The sequence below is a fragment of the Equus quagga genome, chromosome 19 (genome assembly GCF_021613505.1).
Source record: "Equus quagga isolate Etosha38 chromosome 19, UCLA_HA_Equagga_1.0, whole genome shotgun sequence".
Taxonomy (NCBI): domain Eukaryota; kingdom Metazoa; phylum Chordata; class Mammalia; order Perissodactyla; family Equidae; genus Equus; species Equus quagga.
The window spans coordinates 2,927,662-2,938,984 of record NC_060285.1 but is presented as its reverse complement, the minus strand read 5'-3'; the positions used below and the strand labels follow the sequence as shown (position 1 = coordinate 2,938,984).

Here is an 11,323-nt window from a genome sequence, read left to right as displayed (position 1 = left end):
CTGAAAGGGCAGACACTTATTTCTCATCGTTGGGAGGCTGGAGCCCAAGATGGAGGTGCCAGCAGATTCAGGTCCTGATGAGAACTCTCTTCCTGCTTGCAGACGGCCTCCTCGCTGTGTCCTGATGAGGTGGAGAGAGCCAGCTCTGGTCTCTCTTCCTCTTCCTATAAGGGCACTAATCCTGTCATGGGGGCCCCAGCTTCTTGACCTCATCGCCTCCCAAAGGCCTCACCTCCAAATAGTAACACATTGGGGGCTAGGGCCACAGAGGGATGGACATGAGAGCCAAGTGGGCCGAGGGGACTCAGTGAGACATTCCCAGGACCCTGCCCTTCTCTCTGGACTTACTGTGTAGAGGGTGCTCATTGCCACCTTGTTGCTAAAGGGTAGAGCCCACCCAGAGCATCTGAGCTGCGAGCCCCTCCATCAAGCCGTACCTGAAGCCTACTTTGCCCTTGAACTTTTCACTCCTGTACATCCACACATTCCCCTGTGCCTTGGCTACTTCCCAGCTGGGCTTTCCTCACCTGCACCTGGATGAGTAGAGTTAGTTGTGTTACCGAAAGGACAGACTTGCAAGCTGGGGAGGGAGTGTCGCCTCTCTCTGTATGCCCTCCGGGAGCACCTGCCTGGCTGAGCGACAGCTCCAGGAAGTGGCTGATGTGATGGACCATGGGGCAGACCCCAGAATCTGGGACTGACCTTGGGACCCTGGGTTTTTGCCTCAGCTCCGACTGGCTGGGAGACAAGGGGCCTCGCCGCTGCATGTTTCCTGGATGCTGCTGCAGAAGTGGGCGGCGGGCCGCTCCCCAGCCCTCCCTCGGCTGCCGTCTCCTGGGCTGGAGGAGCGCTGCCAGATCCTGCTCTCCTGTCCGACAGGCTGACGTGAATTGTGCACTTGACTTTGGCAGCTGAATGCACTGATTATACAGCTCCCAATTATAACGGGCATGGGCATGAAGGTTCTGGAAAGTATATATTATATGTATGAGCTGCCAAATACGGTGAGTCATCATATTTCCCAACTTTGAGGCAAGTCCGTGTGCCAGGGGACGTGACCCATAAATCAAAGAGAGGAGGTCCTCGCCCTGGGCTCGGGGGTGGGGGCGCTGGTGGTCTGTGCCTCGGGGGTTGGGGGTGGGAGGGAGCACATTTCTTCCTGTCAGAGAATGCTTGAGAAGTGATAAAGACGGAGCTCGTTATTCCTATAAAAACCGAGACGGGCCTGACAAATTGTCTTTAATAAAATGTTCTCTGAGGAGCAGAACTGGGGCAAGTCAGGTCGCATCCCGGCAGCGCCGTCGGATTGACACACACGTCCAGACAGGCGTGTCCACCTGCCCAGGCAGGAGTGCACCCCTGTGTGTGTGCGCCTGTGTGTGAGCATGTGAGTGTGTGTGAGCATGTGGTAAGCATGTGTGTACATGTGTGTGAGTGAGCCTGTCCATGCACAGTCAAGTGTGTTGTGTGTTTTTACGTGTGCAGGCTTGCTGGTGTCACACATGTGCACGCCAGGGGCCCAGGCACATGTCTGTATGAGTGAGTGTCAAACATCAGGGAGAACCCGCACCCACCGACCGCCCTGTGGGAAGAGTGGTGCAGGGGGCTCCCCACAGCAGCCTGAGTTCCCGGGGGGCCCAGACAATCGAGGGCAGCTCCAGGCACAGGTTCGCCCGGTGCTGTCCAGGTCACCCTGCTCCCCAGGTGTCCCCCAGCCTGGTGCCCACTGACTCAGGCCAGGACCGGGGGAGGGGAGGGGGACTCCTCTCCCCCTGCTCATCTCACAGCCGTGTCCTGGGAGCCGAGGCAGTCTGCTTTCCCTGCCCCGCGACCCTGGGGTGGTCCGGGCCCTCCACCCACCTCCCTCTGCGTAGCCTGTATCCTTTCCCTTCTGACCTGGTGGAAGCATCAAGGCCTGTGTGAAATGCCCCCTTCTCCATGGAATCTTCTCTCCGAGCCCAGTGGGGCATCTCTGGACCCCGAGGCACGTGGCTTTGTATCTATCAAGCTCTAAGGAGACCCTCATTTACGTGGCTCACAATCTGCAATTGCGCCCATCCACAATGTGCCAACAGCATCCGCCAGAGCCTCCCATCCTTCAGCCGCGGCACAGGGCGGCGTTTGCTGTGACGTTCAGCCGAGCCTGGAGACTGCCCAGCTCTCAGACCCTCAAGAGGGCAATGCTGTTTTGAGGACTAGGGTCCTGAGGGTCTCTGGGGCAGGAGGGCTTGGTCACTCTGAGCAGGAAGGTCTCTCCATCCTCCTGCCCCAGCTCACCAAGTGACCCTAGGCGAGTCCTCTCTCTGGGACGCTCCTGCAGGACTGAGCTGGATTCGCCCCAGGTGCCCTCCCATGGTGAATTATACCTTAAAACTGCCCTGGAGCTTTCTGCTGGGATCTAGAGCCCCCTAGATCTGCCCTTGTCGTCCCCCAGCGTGGCCAGAAGGCAGCCTGAGGGCCTGCTTTTGTAGCTGACCCAATAATTCATACAGATGCTGGGCAAACCCGCCATCCTCTCCTCATTCCCTGAAGCCCCACGGGGCTCGCATCCTCCTGTCGGCCATGGTGCCATCAGAGACTCAGGGCCGCTCAGATCCTGAGCCTGTCCCCCTGAGCCAGGGAGAAATCAGCGGCCACTTTCACCCCTGCGAAGACAAGGACGAGGAGGCAGGCTCGGGACGGAAGGCTGCAGAGCCATGGCGGGGGAGCGACAGAGGTGAAGGTGAGGCTCTGAGGCATTGGCTCCCGCAGCCAGGGCACAGAGGTGGGAAACCCAGAGGAGAAGCGGGTGGGCGTGGAGATAGGTGTTTACTTTGGGGCTTCCTGGTGGAGAACATTGGCTGCGTATCCCAAATCCACGCTCCCTTCTTCCTTAGCAACAGAGAGCCGTGAGCCAGCCCAAGAACTGCATTTCCCAGCTTCCTTCCAGATGGTAGCAACTGGAGAGAAATAGGCAGAGTCCTGGGTGGGGAGGAGCTTCCCGGGAGCCCTCTCAGGGGCCAACTGAGCTGTCTGGCCTCCTGTCCTGTGCCTTCCCTCCTCCCACTGCCCCGAGCAGGAATGTGACCAGAAGATGGAGGAGGGAGATGTCAGAGCAGAAAGATAGATGCAGGCCGGCCCTTTGCTCACTGAGCTGCCATGCCAGCCTCAGAGAGCCCAGTCCGGATTCTGTTACAAGGAGAAACAAGCCCGTCTGTAACAGAAGCCCAGCATTGCCACTGACCTAACCCTGAGTATACCCCACGTCACGTTGGAGGTTCCTGGGATACGGGAGAGGGTCCGTCAAGTAGACAGGACCACTTAGAGGACAGGGAGAATACCAAGTGCTGGCAAAGGGTTGAGTGGAGAGAGAGGAGGCGCCCAGGTGGATGATGATGGGGACACCGAGAAAGAGGAGGTGTTTTAGGATGGGCCATCTGTTTTGTGTCACATGAGAGCAGGATGGCCTGCTGGATTTAAGGACACCGAGGTCAGGGCCCAGCAGGGACAACTCTGGGCATGTGGGGTGACAAACCAGAGCAGAGCACTTGATTAGTGAGCAGGAAGTGGGGAGTGTGTGCAAAAGGCTCTTGAGAGTTCTGTGGGAGCTCCAGAAGGTTCTGTTTTCAAGCTGGTTGAGAGAGCCCTTGGATGCCGCTGGGGAAATGTGAGCATTAAAACAACAAAAATGGAAAGTGATGGATGGTGGAGAGGATGGGTCTGGAGCACCGCCGAGGGGTGGCCCGTGGTCGAAGGGGACACTGTGAGGCGGGAGGTCAGTGGGGACGCGAGTGGGTTTGCGGGCGCTGGCTTGCGACACGGAGCCTCCTGCCCTGACGTCCACTCTCTGTGAAGTGAGGTGTGGTCTCAGCCGAAAGTGAGTTGAGGGTGTGTGCATGCGTGAGCGTGTTTAATGAAGGTTACGGGGCCCACTGACCAGGTCCTGGGGATGTTCGCGCCTCTTAGTGTGAGCGTGGACTGGAGGTGCACACGGAGGCTGATGGCCAGACATCAGCCTCTTCCAGGGATGTGGGAACCGTGGTGATCAATCCTGGTGCCACCAGATGGCACGGACGTCCAAGGAGAAGGGGTGTCCTTGTTCATTTACTTAGAGAGGGAAGGCATGCAGTGGTCTGGGGCCAGGTTTGGGGAGTACCAAGGACATTGCGAGGTTTTAAGTCGAAGAGTGACAGAGCAGGGTTTAATTTTGGAAAGGTATTTCTGGTGGAAATGTCTGGGAGAGATTGAATAGACTGGGGGCAAGTGGCAAAACCAGAGGCAGAAACACATCTGGGAGGTCTGAGCCCAGGAAGCAAAGACAAGGATCGGAACTCAGGAAGCTGTCCTGGAAAGGGAGGAGAGGAGCCGGCCCAGCTCAGCGAGGGAAAAGAGTCGTCAGGACCCATTTTGAAAGAAAAGGAACCTGGGTTAGTTCCAGGTATTTTATGTTCTTCATTTAGGGGAAAAAAGAAGCTATAAAAATTGCAGGCAGGTGTGCATCATGTCTTGGTAATTTCCAAAGGATTGCTTTCAATATGATAGGCACATAAAAGATTTTAAAAGCAACTACTTTACATAGACATTATCTGCTGCTGCTCGCGGAGCCTTATGGTGTCAGGGGAGAGCTTTGCCGTTAACCACAGCTCCCTGGCAGCAGGGCGATGCCGGCGGGTAGCAACGGGAATATGGGAGACCGAGATTCTGCACCATCTAGAATGGCGTTCTCGGGAGGCAAGACCCTGCAGCCATGTGCAGCCACCCCTCAGAACCCCCGCTGCCTGCCTTTAACTTCCTCACCTTGGGCAACGTCATCCTGTGTTTGGGCAGCGAGTCTGGCACAGACCTGGCCCTTGAGAGCTCACTGTCCGCCAGGAGAGAGACAGGCAACACCAAAGACACAAGCCTTCTGACCAGGAAAGCGCCTGGATTTGCTAGGCCTCGATGACATGAGATAGAGGCATTTTCTTCTGCACGATCCCCTAATTCTTTTAAGAGGGGGTGAGCAAGGGGTGATGCTGTTCTTGTTCAGAATAAATTTCTCAAGTCTGCTTGGGGCAGAATGGGGAATCCAAAGGGCTGGGGTGTGAGCAGATACCCGCTGATGATTGTGTGAGCTGATGAGGAGCTGCCCGTCTTTCAGGAGGGAGACAGAGAGACGCGGGGCGGGAGGTGGCAGAAGGCTCCGCGTTGCACAGCCTCACCCCTCCGGGGCTCCCTGTTGTCTGCGAGGTTCCTGGTTCCCCAGTCAGCTTGGCTGCCAGTGGTTCTGCGGGGGGAGCGGAGGCTGGCAACTTTGTGTGCAGCTGGAGGCGTGGACGTCAAGCCTGCACATGAGTGTGAGCACAGAGGCAGCCAGGCGCTGGAGGAAAGTCTCCACAGACCCTGGAGGGGTGGGAAGACCCTCCCGACCGACATCTGAGTTCCTCACACGACTTCGTGAGCACGTGATGCGATGACCCGGGAATCCAAACCGTCCACAGATGAATCAGTAGGCCCAGTAAGAGAGATCATGGACGACATCGCCCGCTCACTGAAATCCATTTCACTCTTTTGGAATCCGTCAATCTGTTGTAGGTGTGTCTTTCGATCGATTCCCTCTTTCTCTGCCTTTACCTTAGCTGATTTCGTACTCTGTGCATGGTAGTCCAAACCTCTGGGGCCTGGGTCCGCCCTTGTCTCCTCGTTTTGTTTCTTGCTGAGTTTTGCTCCCTCTGGGTGGCTTGTTGGAGTCTCTGCTTGTGCAAGTGTTACTTACGGGCTCATACCGGTTTGGTCTCCACTGCGGGAATCTGGGGAAGGGGCTGTGTGAGGACAGATTTTCCTCCTTCCACCAAACCCAGGGCTGAGAAAGACACTCGTGGCAGCTTTCTGCTTGTTCAGGACTATCCTCCCCCCTTGCCCCACGCCCTCACCAGCTCACCCTTCCTTCCTGTTACCCCTCCTGAGTCCCAGCTTCACCCTGGGGGGTTTCCAGTCCAGCTCTCAATTACCAGGAGAGATGCATTAACGTTTCCTGGATTGATTGTAGATCTGTTACTTTCTTCTTGTTTTATGTCAGTAATTTCTCTCTCTATTTTTAAGCTAGATTATTATGTATATATAAATTTATAATTTTTATACCTCCCTGCTAAAACTCTCACTATTTTCATCCCCTCACTTTTCATCCAGGTAGGTGGTGTCGGTACGGCCAGTAGGTAGAATCCTAGCTCCACCGTGGGATAAAGAAAAGGAGCCGTTGTTCCACGCATCCGTTGGAGGGCAGAGGGCACCAAGTTTTCTGGGCTCAAATCCCTGCTCTGGCCTCCTGTCTGCCACGTCTCTGTTCCTGGCAGAAGGCATAAACCCCGGGGGTTCACCCACCCACACAGCCCTACCTGGAGCTGTGTGTTTACAAACAGCCTGTCTCCTGGAAATAAATCTTTGCACTTTTCCCGGGAAATATAGTCTATAAATCACTGTGACATCTGAGCTGAGGATCGCCTGCTCCCGCTCCTCTGCCTCTCCCTGTAGAACCCCCCCACGCTTGCTGCAGAGCCGGGGCAGTGGCCAACCCAGCCCACGCTGGATGATGCAGGGGCAGTCAGCTAAAGATGAAATCAGTGGCATCTTCAAATGTCAGCTTTGTCACTACAGAAATGGCCTTGCACAGCAGTGGGGGGAAGAATGACTCTGGGAAATGCTAAATTGGTGTTGCTCCTATTTCTCATTCATTCTGGTCTTAGCATGCCACTGATGTCACACATCGTGTCCACTTTTTAACGCTGTAATGGTTACTCTCATGTGTCAACTCGCCTGTGATTTGCTGCCCAGTGGTTTGGTCAAACGCAGTTTAGATGTTGCTTTGAAGGGATTTTTTAGACGTGATTAATATTTAAATCAGTTGATTGTGAGGAAATCGATCACCCTCCATAATCCAATCAGTTGAAGATCTTACGAGAAAATTCTGAAGTTCCCTGAGAGGAAGGGACTCTACCTCCAGGTTATCTTTGGACTCAAGACTGTAACGCTGACTCCTGCTGGAACCTCCAACCTGGCCAGCCCCGCAGACTCCAGACCTGCCAGCCCCCACGATCGCATGAACCCCCTCTTCAAAATCAATCCATCTCTCTCTCTCTCTCTCAATAAATGGACAGACAGATAGATAGGCAGATAGGTGCCAGTTTTAAATGTTTGTAATAAGATAGCTTGAAGGAATGACATTTTATGTAATTCACTCAAGGCCATAGGACACCAGACCAAGAAGCGAAAATAAAATAACACAAAGCAATTCTGACTCTGCCTTCTGCCTCTGTTGTCCCTCACATCCGTCACCTCGGTCACTCAGCGGACTCCAACTGGAGGCACCCCGGCTCCTGCACTGTGCTCTTCCATGTTCTCCCCACTCTCTAGCATGCTTTGTGTTTACTCGTTAAATCGCTTCTATGTGCTTCTCCAAGAAAAATGCGAGGACCCAGGCCCTGTCACATAGTAGGTGCTCAATTCAATTTCTATTGAAATTGATACAAATAAACGAATTATTGTCATGAGAGAGCCAGATACAGCTCAGAGAGTTGAAGAGCTTGAGAGCCTGAGTTTGGGGATCGATCAGTGAGCGTTCAAAGCCCAGCTCATTTAACCTGTCTGTCTTGTTTCCCACATACGGAATGACTGTGACGTCGCCTACCGTGCTGGATGGGGTTCAGGAGTCAACTAGATAAGGATGAAAAGCATGCAGCATGGGACCTGGTACGTAGCCAGTGCTCAGGGTGAAAGACACATCCTACTGTTGGATCCCATGGCACTGTGCCTGCACCCTGGTTAAAGCACCTCCCCCACCTTAGAGTTGCTTATTTTTCGTGTGTGTAGATGCTTCTGTCCTTGGTTAATATTTACAACGGTATTTTAAACTTTTCCTTTTCACTTTTCTACTCGCTATGGTGCCAAGTTCAGGCTGATGCATATGAAATGTTCAAAGGATCTTGGAGAACGCAGTGGGAATAGATGGACAAACGAGTCAGTCGATTGCATGGCATGGGTCCACTCCATCAGTTTACTGAGGTGTGGGTTGTCCTGTGTGGCAATTCTCCCATAGTAGATTTTAGGCAAAACTCAGTTTACAGAGAGCCCAAGAGTCAAAGTCCAAATCAAATCTGTGTTTGGGCACCGGCAGTAAGTGACCAGGCAGAGCAGCACTTTACACAATTTTCAAAGTGATCACTGACTGTGATCCTCCCACTCCCCCGTGAGCCAGATCTGAGTATTGAGTCCAGGTAGTAGAGCACGGAGCCAGGGCTATTTGGGCAGTAAATTGAGGGTCCAGGAAACCTTGAGGATGGGCTGTAAGGGGAGCAGTGGCTCTGGGTGGCACATTGCTGCTTTGCCCTACAGACTTCTTGCTCCAGGGAAAAAAGTCCAATGGAAGAAGTGTGGGTGTTCCAAGGGTGTTGGTCCCTCTTGCCCAGATCTAAGGGTGGCTCTGCTACAGAGCAACTGCAGGGAGGGTGTTATGGCCTGAACGTTTGTATCCTCCCTTGAACTCTTATGTTGAAATTCTAACCCTCTATGGGACGGTATTAAGAGGTGGGGCCTTTGAGAGGTGTTTAGGTCATGAGGGTGGAGCCCTCACAAATAGGGTTAGTGTCCACATAAAAAGATTCCAGAGAGCTTTCTCATCCTCCCTCTGCCATGTGACAACAATGAGAAGATGGCCATCTATGATCCAGGAAGCCAGCTCTCCCCAGACACCAACTCTTCCGGCCTCTTGATCTTGGAATTGTCAGCTTCCAGAACTGTGAGAAATAAGTGCTTGCTGTTTAAGCCTCCTGGTCTATGGTATTCTGTTATAGCAGCCCAGAGGAAGACAGAAAGAGATCTAAATTGAGAAGGAAACAGACTTCCTATGGAATGAATAATTGTGTGCCCCTCCTCAGTTCATATCTTAAAGCACTACCCACCCCTCCCCAGTGAGATAATATTTGGATGGGGGGAACTGGAAGATAATTAAGTTTAGATGAGGTCATGAGGATAGAACCCTCGTGATAGGATTAGTGCCCTTATAAGGGAATGACACCAGACCCGAGCTCTCTCTCCTCCATGTGATGGTATAAATGAGGAGAAGAGAGGATGGCCATTTGAAACCAGGAAGCTGGCCTTCACCAGACACCGAATCTCTTGGTGCCCTGATCTTGGACTTCCCAGCCTCCAGAACTGTGAGAAACAGAGTCTTGTTCTGTAAGCCCTCCAGTCTACAGTATCTTGTCAAGGCAATCTGAACTCACTAAGACAGGACACTAGCGGGAAAGAAGAGAGAAGGTCCAGACAAAAGTGGGGAAGGGAGAAGACCAAGCAGATCCCCAGGAGAATGAAGATATATTTTTGACCCTGGGTGTTAACACCCAAAGAGGCTGCCCTAGAGTGAGGCGAGGAAAGCTCCTCTGGGCCCCTTCTTCCTGCCAATAACGCTGGAGAATTATCTCACTTAAACGTTAGCAGCGACAAAAGATTGTGGTTGAATTACATGCAAAACTAGTATAAGAAAAAAAGGAAAGGACAATTAGCATAATAATCTTCCTACAGACAATAAGGCACAACAGAAAGACACGGCTACAAAAAACTTTAAATTAATATTTCAAAACAACCTAAAAGTCTTTTTACAAACAACAAAATAAATGAAAGAACAGAATATACTAGAATTAAAATGACACATAGATTATTGGACACAGGGACAATAAAGACCTCGCGGAACTTAGTTAAAAATAGAAGAAAAAGTTATTTTAGAAAAAAAGATGAAATTAGAAGGAATACAGGAGTAAATACCTATCCACAGATAATGCCATCAGAGAAGTGGAAAATGTAAAGAAGGAAATATTTTAAAAAGAAAATTAGGAAAGACATTAGAAATATAAAGTAACAAAGTATGGGGGAGTGGAAAAGGATGTCACTGTCTGCATAATGGAAGATGCTGAGGGAGAAAGTCAAAGCGTGGGGCAGGAGGAATACAAAAACCAATATTGAAAAAACACTTTCTAAAATAAAAGAAAACTTCAACTTAAATATTGAAAAAAGACACAGTCCATGTGTGGGAAAATCCATGCAGAATGATCAGTACAAAAACATATTCTAGTAAAACTATTGGTCTTTAGATTAAAAGAAAATTCTTTGGACATTTATGCAAAAAGAGCAGGAATCTTATAAAGGAAAGAAAATCAGATGACATCAGACTTTTTGACAAGTCCTTATACCAGAGGAAAGCAGAGAAGTATATGTAAGATGCTCAAAGAAAGGGAACATGAGCCAACAAGTCAGATTGATTTTCAGGTGTACATGCTTGCAGAAACTCAGAAAATATTGTTGCTGTGGACCCCTCCCAAACTATCTAGGTGAGAACCAGCATCACACAACATAAATGATTGGAGGAGCAGCGGCGGAAGGCTGGATAGTTAGCGTGGTAGACCAGATGTCCCCACAGAGGTCTTCCTCAGAGAGGACTGCAAGGAAGACAGTGCAGTGTGTAGTGGCTGCGCGCTGTGGCAGTGTCGACTCTGGCAGCCATCAGAGTAGGGGAGGGGGCTACATGAAAAGCAGAATAATCTGGCTGATTACTTCACAATTATTTGCCAAGAAAGAAAAATATGTTACTTCAAGAGCAGGGGGAAGAAGACAGCAGGATACTGGCAACCAGTGTTCAGGAAAAGAGGTGATGATGGAAACATAAAGGTATGCGTGTAAAGATGTCCAAGAAAACAAAAGTACAAGCCTTTTTATATTCCTAAAGGTATTCCCAAGAAAGAGAGAAAAGGCAAATAAAAAGAGCAAATTAAGCGTATTACATGGTGGGCAAATACACGTCTATGACATATATGTCATATATATCCACATGTATGTCCTTCTGTCACAATGACAGAATGAGGGCAAATATAGACTGTATTGATAAATAATACATAGAAATGGGCTTAATTCAAATAAAAGGAATATGATTTTTGGATTGTCTAACAAAGTGAAATCTAGCACCATGCTACATACATGAAGCCGTCAAAGGAGATTGAAAAGACTGTACGACACAGACATCCAGCAAAAATGCAGATAGAAAGAAAGCAGGTCTAACAGCCATGCTGTCTAACAAGGTAGATGTTAGACCATAAAGCACTGGAAGGGATTTAAAAGGAGGCCTTTTTATAATGTGTAGGCTACAATTCACAATGGGATATCACAGTTATTAATAAATAGGTACCCAACAACACGAAACAGCTTTCGAAGAGTGGAAATTGCGAGAGAGACCAGTAGAAATAGATAGAAATACACTCTTAACAGAAGGATTCACCACACCACTCTCAAGCCAAGACAAATCAAGTAGACAAGCTATTAG

The 11,323-nt window shown here is 50.6% G+C and overlaps 1 long non-coding RNA gene across 1 annotated transcript; it reads left to right on the top strand.

Moving 5' to 3' along the window:
• Positions 1 to 5,330: 5,330 nt before the first annotated feature.
• Positions 5,331 to 7,246, top strand: LOC124230502 (uncharacterized). Its single transcript, XR_006886197.1, has 2 exons — positions 5,331 to 5,553; positions 6,148 to 7,246. It is a non-coding gene; the product is annotated as an uncharacterized LOC124230502 (long non-coding RNA).
• The last annotated feature ends 4,077 nt before the right edge of the window (positions 7,247 to 11,323 follow it).